An 18,749-nucleotide genomic window follows, 5' to 3' on the forward strand; every position below is an offset into this window, starting at 1 on the left:
GTGTGTGTGTGTGTGTGTGTGTGTGTTGTGTGTGTGAGCGAGAGAGTCTGATGAGAGAGAGAGAGAGTGTTATTAAACTCTTTGATCTTTGACTTTAGCACTGATAATAGGAAAGATGAAAGAAATGGTGTAATCCTATAAAAGAGGTGACCACACACTCATTGTGTGTGTGTGGTGTGTGTGTGGTGTTGTGTGCGCGTCAGTGAGTGAGGGCCACAGCTGTGAGTCTTGCTGCTACTAACACACACACACACACACACACACACACACACACACACACACACACACACACAGAGGAAAGCCCCTGCTCTGTTGTGTTTCTCTCTGTTTCTCTCACCTGAGAGTCGTTCTGCTTCCTGTTATAATTAAAGGCTGGGTCGGTCTCTGGAGCTCCTGTCAGCACAGGCCGCGAGTTAAACCCTAACCGTATAAACACCCGAGCAGCTCTCGCTCTGCCATCGTGATCCACTGCTGGAGATTGTTTCCACTACAAATATCCAAACAATCTGCTTTGTGTTCGGCTCGCTTTGACCCAGAGAGGATTTTTTTTTCTGACTTTTCCTGTAAAATGCTAGTTAACTTTTATCACGGGGGTATCCCAGCTTAACAAAATAAAAATTGTTGATACTCATTGTTGGTCCTTTTATGGGGATTTTTTCCACCCTTGTTACACTTTGTGGTGTTTCCCCCCAGTCAAAAATGACCTGGCCCCTACAAAAAAAATGCTTATAAATGAAACATGATATATTGTTACCAATTATTGGATTCAAATCCTGTTTTTCTATGAATTTAGTGTCAGGTTTATGTTTTTCCCTTTTGAAGCTGACAGATTGTAGGCCTCATAGATTTGTGCTCATCACCCCCGATTTTACCAAAAATTATCCACAAATAATGTTTTTTTCACTCAAAAACTGAGGCCTTCCATCAATCAGTTCTAAAAAAACAAAAATCTGCATCTGGACAATATGACTGAATCCGAGATTTGGTTATTATTGTGTTTTTGCATACATGGGAGAGATTTACAAGCAAGTTTTTTGTATGCTGGTCATTTTCTTTTTTATTTTTTTTTTACTGGCGAACACCAAATTAGGTCAAAGAGTTACACAGATCAAGATCAAATCAAAGTGGACTAAAAAAAAAAAGATACATCAAGATACATGTACATGCGAAACATCTAGATGTATTCCACACAAGGAACAATCTAGATTTTGTTTTTTGTGTTTGCACTGGAATATTGTAGTATTGTAATATTCCCGCTAGGATTCCCTTGATCGGTTTTCCACGTAATGTCCCAGAAATCCTAACAGAAAACAGATCAGATATGAGAGAGGGCACCTTCTTACAAACGACACGCTTTACCACACAGTGCTGGTCTCAATGGAAAGGCCTGGGGACCTTAAAAAATCTTTCAAATTAGACAAAGCAAGCCTATAAAAATAAGTTATTTCTCCAATTTAATTTCACCCCCAAAACCTTCTGGAGATTTCCCATTTTGATTATAATTATTTTTCAGTTGACTTACCTTTGAAATCTCTGACAGGACACTTAAGAATTTCTAAGCGGTAACACTGTAAATTAAAAAGGGGGGTACATAACACCGTATTTTGAAATAATGTTATGGTCACGGAATGACCCCTGAAGAAATGCACTGAAATGATAACCTCTAGAATGGCATTCAAATATTAAGCGCTGTATTTTGACTTGTGGTTGATGTGTATTGTGTGTTTTTAGTTCAGGGGGACGTGGTGGCGGTGGTCTGTAACTGGGAAGCCTGTTATTGTCCGCTGTGAAGCCGCTGGATGGACACAGAGCTGAAGGCGTCTGCAGCTGGACGCAGGTTTATTCAAGCTGCGCCTTCCAGAATGTGCCTTACATTTCCAGCTCTCCTGCCGCTCATTAACACCGAACTAAACTGAGAACGCTCACGGGGATTTGGTGGTGGTGTGTGTGGGTGTTTTTCGTCCTGATCAAAAAAAATATATAGATTGTATTTCCACTGTTCCAAAAGGGTTAAGGTTCACTGAAACTTTTTTTACTATTGTTGAAATAGTTCTCAAGCTTGCATTTATGTAATAAAAACTAACTGTGAATTCTTTTTTTTTTTTTTTATATTATATAGAATTAAAACAGCTGTTTTCTATTTGAATCTCTGTTAAAACTGGGCAAGGCTATTTCTGGCGATGTGCAGCGAGGTATGTTTCAGTCATCATTACCTCCAGTCTTCAGTGTCACATGATCTTCGAAATCAGTCTAATAATGATGAGTTGCTGCTCACAGAAACATTTCTGATTATTATCAATGTTGAACACAGTTGTGCTGCACAATATTTTTGTGGAAACCGTGATGTATTTTATTTTTTGGGATTCACAGATGAACAGAAAGTTCAAAAGAAGACCACCTATTTGACAAGGGCAGTCTGAAACCTTTTCAATCGTTAAAACAGGAATTTAATTTACCTAATAATCATTTCTTCAAAGTTTTGCAATTTCGACATTTTCTTGAATCACTTCTATGTTGGCTCCTCCTCAGATCCTTTGAAACTGGTATGAGAAAAAGACTTTGGAACTAATCTCAGTGATGAGGTCTATTTTTCAGGTGCATCAATATCAAATCATGAGCAAAACTTCAAGTTCATTTACAGGACTTATTTAACACCGGTTCGCCTCCACAAGATCTTTCCTAATGCTTCCCAGTTGTGTTTCAAGTGTAAGTCTCATATTGTCATGAATGTGTTTTGGGACTGTGATATGATCAAGACTTACTGGAAAGAGATACATAAAGCTGTTCAGAGGATTATGGGTAAATATTTTGATCTATCCCCGAGTATCTATCTCTTGAACTGTAAAGCTGAATTACACCTCAGCCACGATCAAGAATGTGTGTTACATTTGTGTACCTTTTTGGTGAGAAAATGTATACTTTTGTTGTGGTCCACTCCTCATGTCCCTTCCGTCAATATGTGGTTGAGTCAAAGTGCCACATATCTACCTTTAGAAAAACTAACCTGTGACTCACACCGGAGGTCTAATGACTTTTGGCGTGTTTGGTCCCCTCTTTGGAATTTCCTTGAGAATGTATGTTGATTGTCTTTATTTCTTGATTCTTGTTTAGACTGGTGCCCTTCACTCGACCCTTGAACTATCATTGAACTCTTTTGTAACATTAAAAGTGTCTTTACTGTCACTTGTGATCAGTTTAATGCAGTGGTCTCAAACTCAGTTCTTGAAGGGCCACAGCTCTGCACAGTTTAGCTCCAACCCTAATCAAGGGAGGTCACTTCCTCCTCAGTGACCTCTGACCCCTGCAGATGATCAGACTCTAAGTGAATCTGTCATCAGCGTCCCGTCATTCTGACACACACCTGTCGAGAGCTCGATCGCTCTGCTGTTTGCTAAACACATCCATCAGCACTAACTTATTACTGTGTGTGTGTGTGTGTGTGTGTGTGTGTGTGTGTGTGTGAGTGTGTGTGTGTGTGTGTTTACTCACAAACACCTGAAGCACACACACGGCTCTCTCTAGTGTAATGTAATGACACTGTTGGAGGACATCTGAGTTCGTCTGCAACAGGAAAACATGAGAAGTGGATAGTTTTAATGCTCTCTTTCTGGGGTTATGGTTATTCTGGAGTTATTAGTGATGGATTGCTGATTTAATGTGTTTGTGAAGCTTATTGTGAAAGACCTGATGGTGACAGAAACTGAGGTTCAAATAAGTTCATCTGAAATAAATGACAAACGAGACTATAAAATATGGCTAATTAAGGGATTAAACTCTCCTCCCTTTCTCATTATCTTTGTTTTTCTTTCTCTTGCTTTCTTTTAGATGCTAAATATTCTTATCATCACAAATTCTACATCATATTATGACTACAGGAGGCACACACAAAAACAGCTGTTCTTCCTCAGTCTTGTTTTCTAGCAATATCTAAACATTCTTAAATCAACATACATTTACTAGAGATGGAAAATGACTTAAGATTTTATTATTATTATTATTATTATTATTATTATTATTATTTGAATCAAAATAAGCTAAGTTTATGCTTAAAACAAGAATAAACATCTGCCAGTGAGGTCAGAAATGTATAATTATTAAATTATTAAAACATTCCCTTAATACAAACGGGAAACAATTTTATTGCATAAACTCATATAATTTTTCTTCATTTAAGAAGTGTGTGTGTGTGTGTGTGTGTGTGTGTGTGTGTGTGTGTGTGTGTGTGTGTGTGTAGTCCGATATATACAGTACAGACCAAAAGTTTGGAAACATTACTATTTTGAATGTTTTTGAAAGAGTCTGCTTCTTCTCATCAAGCCTGCATTTATTTGATCAAAATACAGAAAAAACAGTAATATTGTGAAAAATATTATTACAACTTAACAATAATAGTTTTCTATTTGAATATACGTTAAAAAAAAATAATTTATCCTGTGATGCAAAGCTGAATTTTCAGCATCATTACTCCAGCCTTCAGTGTCACAGTGTAACATCCAGTCTAATCACATAATCATTTAGAAATCATTCTAATATTCTGATTTATTTATGAGTGTTGGAAACAGTTCTGCTGCCTAATATATTTGATGAATATAAAAGGTTAAAAAGAACTGCATTTATTCAAACAAAAAAAAATCTAATAATATATATTCTAATAATTTATTGTCTTTACTATCACTTTTTATCAATTTAACACATCCTTGACTGAATAAAAGTATTGATTTTTATTTAAAAAAAAAGAAAGAAAAAAAAAATTACTGACCCAAATTACTGACCATTAGTGTATATTAGTTATTACAAACTATTTATATTTTAAAAAGAGCATAGCTTCTTTTTTTTTTTTTTTTTTTAGTTTTTATTCATCAAAGTATCCTAAAAACAGTTCACATGTCGTCGGAAAAATATTAAGCAGCAGAACTGTTTTTCCAACTTTGACATAATGAATCATCATATTAGATGATTTCTAAAGGATCATGTGATAATGATCCTACAAATTCAGCTTTGCATCACAAATAAATGACTCATTTAAGTATAATACATTTAAAAACAATGTATTTTAAATTGTAATAATATATCACATTATTACATTTTTTTCTGTGATATTTTTGATCAAATAAATGCAGGCTTGATGAGCAAAAAAGAAACTTCTTTCAAAAACATTAAAAATAGTAATGTTTCCAAACTTTTGGGCTGTACTGTATATAGGGGTGTGTGTGTGTGTGTGTGTGTGTGTGTGTGTGTGTATATATATATATATTCAAGCAACTTACAAAAAAACTGTTTTACTAATATTAACTATTAATATATAATAGCTATGACTATTAATAATAATATTAAATGTTAACTAAAATGAATTTTTTTGTTACTGAAAATAAGATTTTTTTACTAACTGATTTTTTTTTTTATACACACAAACAAAAACTAATACAAATATAGACATTAAAAATAAATAAAAAATATCATAAATGTAAATATTTATTAAATATAATAAATATGAAAAAAAACTACTAAAAATTACTAAAATTTGAACTTTAAATTAAAATGTAAAATATAAAATCAAAATTGAATTCGAAATATTAAACTGTAATATTATATCAGTGATGCTAGCCGTGTTGAGGTGTCTCCTGTAGACACGTGGAGTCGTATTGGATCGAGCAGAAAGGAATGTGTGTTTTTATGTTGTGCTTTTGTCAGGCGTGTCGGGTCTCGTTCAGACTCTGGAGGTCGAGTTCAGTTCAAACCCTCACAAACCAGTCAATCAGTCACACCATCAGCTGCGATACTGACATCCGCAGATCTGCTCTCACGACAGCTAACTACAGCCAAACCATCTCTGACTGCAGTTTGTCTGTGCAGAACCCGTCTGATGAGCGGCTGCCAGGGTGTTGCTATGCGCTTCGTAAGAAGCTGCAAACTAGCCGAAGCAAATTCACTGCAAAAAAAATATTTTTGTCCTTTTTTCAATAAAATATCTGAACATTCTTACATTTTAAATTGTTTCTTTATTAACTATTTATCACAATTAATTGATTTAATGCTTAAAAAATAAAATAAATAAATGAATAAAAATCTGCCAATTAGGTCTAAAAATAATATTGTTTTCCCGTTTGAATGAAGTTTATTTTTCTGACCCATTAGCAGATTTTATTTTATTTTATTTTGTGATTTTTTTTTGATTTTATTTTTTAATTTTATTTTATTTTTTTTTTACTCTTCTCATTTATTTTATGTTATTATTTTATTTTATTTTATTTTATTTTATGTTATTATTTTATTTTATTTTATCATTATTATTTTCTGGTTTTAAGCAAAAACTCTCTTTATTTTGATCAAATTCTCTCCAGTGATCAATATGAGGAAGAATGCATCTTGAGAATGTTGAGATATTTATATTTGTAGTTTAGATGTAGATATTTTACTGGAAAATGAGACAAAAACAATGAGGAAGAAACTGGTCTTTTAGTTTAATTGAGATACTATTATATTTTTTATTAATAATTTTAATTGAATTAACTTTATATTTCATTTTAATTTTAGTTAAATTTTTGGTAACTGTGTTTTTTGTCATTGTTAGGTGGTTTTTTGTGTTATTTATTTCTCTATATTTAGGCTATCCCGATTTCTCTCAACATGGCAACACCAGAGATAGTCATCAAAACATGGAAAAACAAGGAACTGGTGTGTTACTTATTTTCCATGTAAATTAAAAGGAATGCTTTACTATTGACTTGAAGTTATTGCGATGATTTTGCAAGTGATGATTGCGTAACTCGTCTATCTCTCCTGATGTTCTGCTATTGGACTCTGAATGTGTGTTTGTCCAGATCTCAGATGATTGTAGGACGTTTGTTCTCGCCGTTCCTCACATCAGCTCTCGTACCCATCTGAGTCCTCTTCCCTCATGATTATTTGGCTCTGCTTTTGACCCGATGTCACAGAGTTTGCCAGAAATATTATTGCTTGTCTTCTTTAATCTTCACTGACATTTAATGACGTAGAGTTTTGTGGGATTTTAGCTCTTGTCTGTAAAGCTTCCGCAGATTGGGGCACTCCGTCTCTTTCAGGATGATTAAGGGTGAAAAGTATTGAATTTGGCATTTTAGAATTTTGTTTAACAACACTTTTAGATTGATAAACACTTGAATTATTATTTTTAAGTTTATAATAAAGTTGTTGATTTTTTCAAAAAAAACACTTATATTTTTACACTTATAGTTTTAATAAAAAAAAAAAAAAAAAACCCAATAATAATAATAATAATACAATAAATGTAGAAATTATTATTTAGTAATAATTATTAGATAATATTATAAAATTATGAAAAAAATACTATTGCAGTTATAGATACCATTATAGTTTTTAATATTTCTATTTTTATATTTACCATTTTCATTTTGTCTTGTAGTATTGTTTAAGTAATTATTGTATTTTTGTATGTCTTGATTTAGTACATCTAAGTTACACTAAATGGAAATGAGACATAGCTATATATATATGATATATATATATTATATACCAATAAAACCATAGAAAACAATTTTCATTACTTGAAATACTATATATATAGTAGTATTTCAAGTAATGAAAATTGTTCTTCTATGGTTTTAATTTTAGTTACATTTTTAACTATAATAATCATCGCGCGTGTGTGTGTGTGTGTGTGTGTGTGTGTGTGTGTGTGTGATTAGGAGTGTGTGTGTGTGTGTGTGTGAAACACAGCTGTGTGTTTTGTTTGCCTCTTCTTTTCCTCTCTGCAGGATGTTTTAGTGAACGTGTTACCTTGCTTCAGGTAAAATCTGTCATCACTCTGGTTGGGACTGACGTACTTTCAGTTTGTGTGTGTGTGTGTGTGTGTGTGTGTGTGTGTGTGTTTAAACTCTGCATAGCAGCTGGCAGGTGAATGTGTGTGTGTTGTGTTTGTGTATTGTTGGCGTGTTTGGCCTTGCAGCGCAGAATCTCTTGTACAGAAGTGCTGATGGCCAAACACGTTCCTAACCGAGCGACAGAACGAATGAACGAACGAATGAACGGGAGGAGTCCAGCTGTCAGCATGAATTACAGCGCAGCAACTTTTATCAGCTGTCAGGTGTGTGATTTATTATCCACACGGAGTTGCACAACATCCACATTCAACTTTTAAACTATGTGGACGGAGCAGAGGATTCATTCAGAGTCATTCAGAGGTGAACGGATCTGCTGCTGTGCATCTGCTGCATTTGAAGGCCTTTACTGTGTTTGTTAAGTAACTAATGCTAGTGTGCGTAGTGATCAGATCACCCTAGCAACCGCATAGCAACACCCTGGAGATACCTGTTTCCACTTGTTATTAAGAATATTTTTTTTATCGGGGTAAATGGAGTCTAGTCTAAACCGTCCAAAAACCACATGCAGACATTGTCAAAGTACATTTTAATACCAAAATTAACTTGCTTATGCCAACATAAAATCAAGTCAAGTCAACACACCTATATATAAATTTTCCTTTAAAAAAAAAAAATTTTTCAAAACAACTTAACGTAATAAAAAAAGAAAATAGTGTCTCAATAATGCAAAATGACAATTTTCAGTTAAAGCCAGTTCGTCACTGAATTCAGTGATCATCCAGCTCAGTTCAGTTTGAATAGTATCTGTGCAATCAAGTCAACGATGTCACTGGACATTAAGTGTCCCCAACCAGAGGTAAGCCAGAGGCGAAAGCGGCAAGGAACCAAAACTCCATCGGTGACAGAATGGAGAAAAAACCTTGGGAGAACCTCGGAATAAGAGAGAAACAGACTAATATTAGCGTAGATGCCATTCTTCTAACGATGTAGCAAGTACATCGGATGTTATGGGAAGTGTTCCAGGTTCCGGTTTACCTAATTAATGCAGCCTAAAAACCCTTTAATGGATTTGGATATTAAAGGTGTATTAGTGTGTGTATGTGTAAGCCAGTTTTAAGAGATGGGTCTTTAATTCTAGATTTAACTGCAAGAGAAGTGTATCTGCCTCCCGAACAATGTTAGGGTAGGTTTATTCCAGAGTTTGGGCGCTAAATAGGAAAAGGATCTGCTGCCTGCAGTTGACTTTGATATTCTAGGTATTATCAAATTGCCAGAGTTTTGAGAACGCAATGGATGTGGAGGACTATAATGCAATAAGAGCTCATTCAAATACTGAGGTGCTAAACCATTCAGGGCTTAATAAGTAATAAGCAAGATTTTAAAATCTATACGATGTTTGATAGGGAGCCAGTGCAGTGTTGACAGGACCGGGCTAATATGATAATACTTCCCTGGTTCTAGTAAGAACTTCTAGCTGCTGCATTTTGTACTAACTGGAGTTTATTTATATAAGCCCGCAGAAACAGACCACCGCAAATAACGGCATTACATATAATCTAACCATTGAGATCATAAACGCAGGGTATTAGGCATTTCTGCATTTGACATTGAGAGGGGGGGGGGGGGGGGGGATCATAGTCATAATTTAGGATATATATTTTTGAGACATGGAAAAATGGCGGTTTACAAATGTTAGAAACGTGGCTTTCTAAGGAAAGAGTGCTATCAGAATAGCACACCTAGGTTTCCTAACTGAATGACAGAAGAATTGTACAGAGCAGCCCATCAGTCAGTTTCTTAGACGCAGAAACGGGTTGTTGTAGAGTGTATTACAAATTACATAGCTTTTAGGTCCTATAAGTTCACACTCTGTTTTACCAGTAAGAATTAATCCGTCATCCAGTTTTTTATATCGCTATGCATTCCGTTAGTTTTTTTCAATTGGTATGTTGTTGCCGGGGCTGAAAGTTATATAGAGCTGAGTATCATCATCATAACAAGTGAAAGCTAGACACTGTGTTTTCCTGATGATATCTCCCAAGGGTAACATGGTCAAAGCGTGAAGAGTAACGGTCCCTAGTACTGAGCCTTGTAGGTACTCCATACTTGCAACCTTGTGATCGAGTATGACTACCTCATTCATTCCGTGCTACACATTGATGGCGGTCATATAATTAATGACTTAACCCATAGCGACAATGCACTTCCATTAATGCCAACAAAGTGTTCTAGTCTATGCAAAGAATGTTGTGGTCATAGTGTCGAACGCAGCACTAAGATCAAATAGCACTAACAAGAGATACCACCACGATCAATGATAAGAGCAGTCATTTGTAACTCTAAGAAAGCAAGTCTCAGTACTATGATAACGGTTTAAATCCTGACTGGAAATCCTCACATATACCGTTTTTCTCTAAGAAGGAATATAATTGTGAGGATACTACCTTTTCTAGTATCTTGGACAGAAAATGGAGATTTGAGATCAGTCTGTAATTAACTAGTTCTTTGGAGTTTTTTTTTTTTTTTTTTTTTAATGAGAGGCTTAATAGCAGCCAACGTATTACTGCTTATGCTGTATTTATACACACACACACACACTCACACACACACACACACACACACACACACACACACACACACACACACTATTATTTATTGAATAATAATATTTAATATACAACAACAGCCATAATAAAAGATGCTGAGCAATTCAGACAAAAGTACAAAGGCAGCTCTCTGATATGGATTGGATGAGTTCTGTCATCACTATAATATCACACTTTTATCAGCCAATCAGGTTCAAGGACCTGAAAGAACTGTTACATATATGTATTAATCATAATATTTCATTATTATTATTGAATATTTAATTTTATATACATATAATTATACAATTACAATTAGAAAAGTATACAAATATCAATATTACAATTAAACACACACACACACACACACACACACACACACACACACACACACACATATATATATATATATATATATATATATATATATATATATATTCTAAACTTCCCATTATAAATACATCTATTTTACTAGATTTGTATGTTTTTTTTTTTTTTTTTTTTTTTTTTTTTTTTTTTTAATTATTTATTTATTTAGCTGTGACAACTTATGATCACTGACAATGCGTGTGTGTGCTTTGCATGATTATTGCAAGTTTTCCATCTGGTCACGTAAAGTCATTTAGTATTTCTTAGTACTTGTGAGCTTTCTTTCTTTGTTCCTTGATCATGCTGATGAACTGTCGTTGAATGGAAACTGTTGATATGCAGAGCAAGAACAGAACAGAACAGGCCAGCAGAAAACAGTCCTGTAGTTCATAACAGAGTCCTGAACTTTGATGAAGAGCAGAAGATGTGACCTGAGATCACAGCATAATGGTTTTATAGAGTTGTGTGGGTGTGCATTAATCAGCAGAGACTCATTAACACTCACAAACGAGCGCTGCGGGGATCTTATTCATTCTTGGCACGCTCTGCTTTTGTCTTACGAGGTGATTTGTGTGTGGTGATGATCACAAATCACATCAGAACAACGACCATGCCTGAATCTCAACTTTAACTCCCAAGTCCATTTACAAGTTATTAATGCATTTGATTATTGTAACTTTACACATATCCGCTTCCTCTGAGGATTGATGAATAAACACACATTCCTTTGAAGTGATGTTTCAAACACTCTTTCAGTGCTCTCTTTATATTTTAGCTGTTTTTTTATCAGTTGTGTAATGACTCTGTGATTGTATCTCAGCCGTCATCTGACAGTGTTTACTCGCGCTCATTATAACACTAACTCTCTGCAATACTGTGGGGATGAAATCACTGAAAAATGCATGGATATATTTGTAGCAATAGCCAAAAATACATTGTATGGGTCAGAATTATCCATTTTTCTTTTATGCTAAAAATCATTAGGATATTAAGTAAAGATCATGTTCCATGAAGATATTTTGAAAAATTTTTACCTTACATTGATCAAAACTTAATTTTTGTTTTAGTAAAATGCATTGCTAAGAACTTCATCTGAAAAACTTTAAAGGTGATTTTCTCAGTATTTAGAATTTTTTTATTATTATTATTATAATTTTTTGCACCCTCAGATTCCAGATTTTCAAATAGTTGCATCTCGGCCAAATATTGTCCTCCTAACAAATCAATGGAAAGATTATTTATTTAGCTTCAGATGATGTATGAATATCAATTTAAAAAAAATTGACCCTTATGTTCCCAGGTATCAGCTAAATCTGACAAAAACTGCTTATAGAGATGTCCTGAAAGGAAAAAAAAACAGCTCCTAAGGGGATAAGCATATGTGTCCCATAAGTAAGTATTAGTAGGATACAATTTAAAGAGATGCTGTGTTCGCAATTGAAGTCCTAGTGTACTGCTTAGTGTGCATGACATAAAACAGTATTCCTGCTTGATTTTTTAAACATTACATGTTTTAATTCATTGTGTGGAAAAATAAAGCTCACGAGTAGCTATTTTGTTTAAAAACATTCGTAGTGTGCTACAAAAATTCCAGCAGATCTTATTGGGATGTCATATCTTTTTGCATTATATATGTGCATTTTTACAAATGCGTTTTAATCATTGAATTGAAAATTGTGTACTGTGCACAAAATGGCTTGCATAGTGCTGAAAACATACATATACACATAAATAAATTACTGGCCATGAAAATTTATTATTTTTAAATACTTTTGGCAAAAAAAAAAAAAAAAAATGTAATTATATATTAATTAATAATATATAGATTAATATAGATTAATTTATATATTAATAAATATATAAATTATATAGATAAATTTATATATTAATAAATCTTTTGTTGTATTATTAATTTAAATTTTTTTTAAATTTAAATACTTTAAATTAAAATTTATTTTAAATAATTTTAATAAGTTTATAATTAAAAAAAAAATTTTGCAGGAAACGGTTTTTAATAAAAAAATTTAAAAAATATATTACATTATGTTTGTGTGTGTGTGTGTTGTGTGTGTGTATTATAATATAATTATATATACATACATAAAAGTTATATCATTTATTTTAAATTCAAAAAATGAATTTAATATACTTTAATTTAAAACTTGACATTTAAAATATTTTAACTTTAATTACTATACACTTTAAAATTTCCCTTTCTTCACTTTTTTTGCTTTTGTACTGGTGAATCCAGCCAACAAGAATCACTGCATTTTTCTCACACTTTTTTTTTTTTTTTTAATTTAGTATATTTTTAAAAAAAAAAAAAAAAAAAAAAAAAAATTATTAAAATTTATTTTATTATTTTATATATTAATATTGTGCAAAAAAAAAAATTATTTCAAAATTTCTATCATTTAAAATTTGTTTTTTTTATTATTTATTTTTTTTTTTAATATTTCTGTAATGTGTGGTTTGTGTGCTCTGAAGTGCCGGAACAGATTAATGAGCAGCAGAAAACAGCGCAAGCCGGAAAATGAGAAACATTCAAACATCTCACATCAATGGGGGCAAAAATCTGGAGCCCGGGCCGAGGCGACACATCGCATAATCCCCCACCACGTCACGATGTGTTGTGTGTCAGGAGTTCCCCTCTCAGATGTTTGTGTGTGTGTGTGTGTGTGTGGTGGTGTGTGTGTGTGTGCCCTGTAAAAATCAGGTCCGCAGAAAATCACAAAAGGCCTTTGGTTCAGATCCCTTTAATTTTTGTGTCATTTGCAAGACATTTTTTATTAAATAAAACAAGAGCTTTTTTATTTCCTGGGAAACCAATAAAAACCAACCAAGTAAGACTTTTTTGGGGGTTTTTGGGGGGGGTTTTGTGTGTGTGTGTGGGTGGTTTTTGGTGGTGTGTGTTTTTGTGAATCTTTTGCAACTTTTGCAAAGGGCCCTGAGGGCTCGTGTCTGGGGTTTCCCTTTAGTCCTTACTGCTGTAAAATCATCTCAGATTTGGCTTTTAAAATTACTCCATGATTTGGAAAAAGACCGATGTTAATTTGGGGAAGAGGATTAAATTTCTGTGATCCGTGATAATCTGCTGCTGTCGACCCTAAGATTACCACCATCCACACCCCCCTCTCTCTCTCTCTCCCCCTCTCCCTCTCTTCTTCCTTCTTCTCCACACACACACCACGAGCTTTTAACAGGTCAGACAGGTTTATAAAAGATCATATTTTAGGAGTCTTAATAACAACATTTAAATATGGAAATTGTACTAAATATACTAAAAATCTTGAGTGAAATTTATATTCGTACATGGGAGGAGTGAGGGGGACCCCGTGTGTGTGTGTGTGTGTGTGTGTGTGTGTGGGGGGGGTGTGTAAATTGATGTGTCCAAACAAAAAAGGAAAATTGTCAATTCTTTTTCATTTTTTAATGTTATTTATACATTATATAAAAAAGGGGTGCCCCTTTACAATTTTAACAAATTTAACCCCAACCCTTTTCTGTTTTAATCATGTTTAAACGAAAACCCATAAAATTAAGCAAAGACCATGTACTTGTTTAAAATTTTTTCGTCATCATTTGCTATACCCCGAAAGAAAACCCAAAAAGTTTAAAAGGGGTTCTAAAAAATATTTATTTTCTGCAAGTTTTTTTAAAGGGATAAATTTGATCTCTTTCCAAAAAGGGAAACCCCAAAAAGACCCTTTAAAAGCACATATAAAAAAAATTATAGTATGTGTACAGTCAAGAGCAAAGAGTTTTTATTTTTAGAGAAGTAAAGTTGTGATCCCCAACAGACCAAAAGGGAGAACCCCAAAAAAAACAACAACCCAAAACCCAACCCCCCTTGATGGGTACTACTACTGTAGCAGATCCTTCATTATCGGAATGTTGGAAATGTCTGTGCTGTGCATAAAATAGTGGCGATCAGTGCACAAGAGCATCAACAAAAGTATTATAAGGGGCCCAAATGTTTATTTACGACTTACGCCACCGCAATCATCTTTACCTGGATTGCAGTCTTTCCATCAAAATTTTTCCCCCGGGCCCGGTTATCCATCGAAAACTGTTTTTGCATCTCTATTGGCCATAAAACGGGGGTTTACCATTTTTTCATCGTACTTCACAAGGGAGGTGAGAACAATCACAGAATATAAAGTCTGAACTCTGATGTAATCAGCCGGTTTTTTTTATATTAGTGCTTTTTTGGCGGATTGTTTGAATGCATTCACTTCCGGGATCATTGGACTGAAAACTTTCCCGGGGGCCCAGCAGTTTAAATGATCTGATCGCAAGCAGAAAAGAAAAAGGGGTTAAAGGGTTAAAAACAAAAACTGTGCTTCAGAAATTTTTGGGAACTTAAATTTTTTTAATCTTAAGGATTGTAAAATTTAATCCATAATTTAACATGACCCCCCTAATATTAATTATATATTTTTTATACACTGTTTTTTTTTTTTTTTTATAACTAATTGCTTTGCAGTTTCATTTTACCCGTTTTAAAAGCACAAAACAAGGTTTTAAATGAAAGGGGAAAAAATTTTATCTAATGAACTGGAATTCGAAATGATGATTTTATCCTTTATTGTGAATTTTTTTTTTTCAAAGATATTTTTTCATTTTCACAAATGCCTTATTACAACGCCCGAAATTGTTACACATCGTAGCAAACCCCCTTTACGAGACTACACTTTTCCCCCCCAAAATTTTATTTGAAATATCAGAATTTTAATCATAAAAAAAGAAAATTTTGGAACCAAAATTTTGTGTTCCAGACGAATTTCATCATTAATGTCATGGACCAAAATTGGTCACAGATATGGGGAAATTTATTACAACAGATGGATGTTTGGATGGGGGGTTTTTTAATGTATTCCTCAAAAAATAATAATATATATATTATATATAATATATATAAAATTATATATTTTTTGTTTGTTTTCCACTTGTTTTTGATGTCACTGGGTGGAAACATGAATCCTCGCATCGACCCTTTCTCCCTCTCTCTCTGTGTTTTCGGTTTTTCTCAGGGTCCCCTCGACTCACAGAAAGCCTCTCCGTTTGCCCCCAGTTCCTGTAAGCACGTGTGTGGGAAAATGTCCCCTCATCACTTCACTCACGGAAACACAGAGCTCGACGTGAAGCTGGAAGATCCACATCTGTCCCTCGAGATGCTCCAGAACATGTGAGAGTGAAGATACACACACAACAACCACACAGTGACATTATAAGAGTTTTCATTCCTGTGACACACACACACACACACACACACACACACACACACACACACACACACACAATCTCCAGTTGTTGTTGTAATCAAATATCTCACAGCCAGTTGTTTCAGTCTCTCTCTCTCTATCTCTCGTGTGTGTGTGTGTGTGTGTGTGTGTACACAATGGATATTCACTATGTTATGGAGGAGCAAAGGACATTTGTTGGTTTTTCCTGAGGAACAAGCTTAAAAAATCAGACAGAAGTTTTTTTAGAATCTGAAAATGGCTGTATTTTTGTGTGAGGGGGTAGGTTTAGGGTAAGGGGATAGAAAATACAGTTTGTACAGTAGAAAACAACACATTATGCATATGGAATAACCCCCAAAAAACTGGAAACATAAAGTGTATGCCACAATATCACAGTTATTCTAGTTATTTATTATTAGTAAACTGGTTTGAGACACCATGGCATCAGACAATACACTGATAGAGACTCTGTTCATTCAGCATCATGTGACTCAAACTGATTTAATGGCATTGCATTATAAACACATAGACATTAATATGGAGGTTGGTCGCCCCTTTGCACCTATAACAGCTTCACTCTTCTGGAAACGCTTTCCATGAGATTTTGCTGTATTTTGCTTCATGCTGGAATAGAAACAAAAGGCTCTTCCCCGAACTGATCCTACAAAAGTTGGAAGCATAGCATTGTCTCAGAACGTCCTGATTTCCTCTCATCAGTTCTGAAAAATGCTTCCTACCATCATCCCTCCTTCACCAAACTCTATGTCGACAGTCAGACATGATACCTCCTTGATTTCATCAAACCCATACACCTATCAGACTGCAGGTATTGATCCCTGAACAGGCTTCCTGCTGCTCCAGAGTCCAGTGCATCTGCGCTTTACTCACCCATCCCACGCTTGGTCACTCGTACCGTGGATGAGGCTTCTTAAACCCATTCATGAAGCTCTGCTGCTCAGTATTTGGTGCTGATATTAAAGCTAGAGGAGGTCTGGAATCAGCAAGGCGCTGGCTTTTCCTCTTTTATGTTCTCATCACTCAGTGACTCATGTGTTATCTCTTATCGGTTGGACTCATCTTGACATCCACATCGGCTCGCTTTTACGCCAAACGCTCGCTGTGTCGTTTCCAGTAATACCAGTTACAGTTGAGTGATTTGGAAAGTTCTAAACGGTCACCCATTTCTTTCACAATGTGTTTGGATGCCAGGCTGCAGACTAGTGCTCGAGTTTATAAACTGTGGCAATGGAATCTGATCGAAACACCTGTTTCAGTCATGAAGAGGAGTAGCCCAGAAATTTTCTCCAGATAGGTGGAGATGGAGGTGGTTGTTGATAGTTGACTCCTGGTTCCATGTGAATTGTTGGGTAGATTTCAGGTAGTGCCTCTAAAGTCCTCTAACTTGGCTGGCGTATTCTCTGTGTACTTCGTCTGCAGATTGTTGGGTAGTTTATCTGATTATCAATTGCAACAATTGTCAAAAGGTAAGAATGACTCTTAAATGAAGTTCACATTTTAAAAATGTACATTTGGGTAAATAAGTTGCTAAACAGACTGACTCTTATATTATTAAGTTGTATAATTAAACAAAAAAGGGTTGTTAATTATGAATACCTTGGTAAACAGAGTAGTGACTTAAATCATTAAGTTCAATTTTAAAAATGTAAAGGTTTTAAGTGGGGAAAAAGATGATTGACTTTAATAATTTAATAATTTAAAAACATATATTATTTAAATACATTTGGATAAACTGATGATCTAAAAAAAGGAAACAATTTAAAAAAATGTAAAAAATAAAATAAAAAGTTGGATAAACTTTAAATGATTAAATAATTAACATTTTTTTAAATTATTGCATTTTATTAATTTAAGTTAGATAAATATTATTGCCTCTTAAATTTTTTTCAAGTTCAATTATTCAAAAACTAAATTTTCTTAAATAAATTTGGATAAACACTTTTTACTCTTAAATTATCAAGTTTGATCATTTAAAAAATTTTAATAAAGTAATTATTTATAAGGTTTATAAGGTAAGCAGATATAGAATTCACGTAATACCCGTTTGACGGGTTTCAGATTGTCACCAGGTGATTCTGAGCCGAGAAAGAGTATTTTATGTTGTCAGAAATAAAAAATAAAAAACATAAGAGTAATGAAGGGAATATTAATCAGTCAGTCATAGGCTTCGTTAATGACATCCAAAAGACACGTGCAAGAAGATCCTTTGTGCTGCTTTTAAGTTTCATTCTTTGATGCAGATTAATAGCAATTAAAGTCAGCGGCTCAGTATGTAGAACATCTGGCAGCATTAACACACACACACACACACACACACACACACACACACACACACACACACACCACACACACACACACACACTGCTGAACATTTCTACAGACCTGAAACCTGAGGATGACAGTAAGAAACACCCAGAACACACTAGTATTGTGCCGTGTTACACAGTTTACACAAATACAATGTAAAAATAACACTCATATTAATAAATAAACCGTGTAAAGCATTAAATATAGAGTAATAGATTTATTTATTATTATTATTATTATTTTATTATTTTTATATATATAAAAACAGTTATTGAAACATAAAACATAAAAGAAAATGTTCGCCCAAAACTTTTATGGCACATAATCTGATACAGTGGAGACAACTGAGCAGAAATATGAATTTGGTGCAGATGCTGATATTTAAGCTGATATTTTTGAAATCT

At 34.0% G+C, this 18,749-nt stretch overlaps 1 protein-coding gene across 1 annotated transcript in view; it reads left to right on the forward strand.

Annotated features, from left to right (window-relative positions):
* Nucleotides 1–18,749, forward strand: part of LOC109106743 (ankyrin repeat domain-containing protein 50-like) — a 176,528-nt gene that overhangs the window by 53,000 nt on the left and 104,779 nt on the right. The gene's annotated exons all lie outside the window — the stretch shown is intronic.

This window comes from Cyprinus carpio, chromosome B14 (assembly GCF_018340385.1).
Source record: "Cyprinus carpio isolate SPL01 chromosome B14, ASM1834038v1, whole genome shotgun sequence".
NCBI lineage: Eukaryota > Metazoa > Chordata > Actinopteri > Cypriniformes > Cyprinidae > Cyprinus > Cyprinus carpio.